Source organism: Penaeus monodon, chromosome 28, assembly GCF_015228065.2.
Source record: "Penaeus monodon isolate SGIC_2016 chromosome 28, NSTDA_Pmon_1, whole genome shotgun sequence".
In the NCBI taxonomy this organism is placed as follows: Eukaryota; Metazoa; Arthropoda; class Malacostraca; order Decapoda; family Penaeidae; genus Penaeus; species Penaeus monodon.
In genome coordinates this window covers 30,758,398-30,758,751 of record NC_051413.1, presented here as the reverse complement: position 1 = coordinate 30,758,751, position 354 = coordinate 30,758,398, and positions in this window count along the sequence as shown.

The following is a 354-nucleotide window of genomic DNA, read 5'->3' as shown; positions in this document are numbered from 1 at the left end:
TAGGCGATAGTGCTTTTCGCTGATGAGATGGAGTAAGTCGGCTATGATATATATTTTTTTATTTCCGTCACCCCTCTTATTTTTTTCCCTCTCTCAAAGTCATTTTAATATCTAGAGAGCCACGAGTCTCCAAGTTTATCCCTATTTAAAGATAATGAAATAGTTTTCATTGAAAGTCATCAACCTTTTCATTTTAATTTATTTATTTTCTTTCGCATCTCCCTTCGCATGAAGTGTGTAATGCCTGGTACTGATACCTTTATATCTGATAAATACCTGTCGTTTTATCCTTTTTGCCTAATGAAAATTTCTTTCCCTATTTGTATGTTTTATTTCTTTCTTTTTAACTAATGT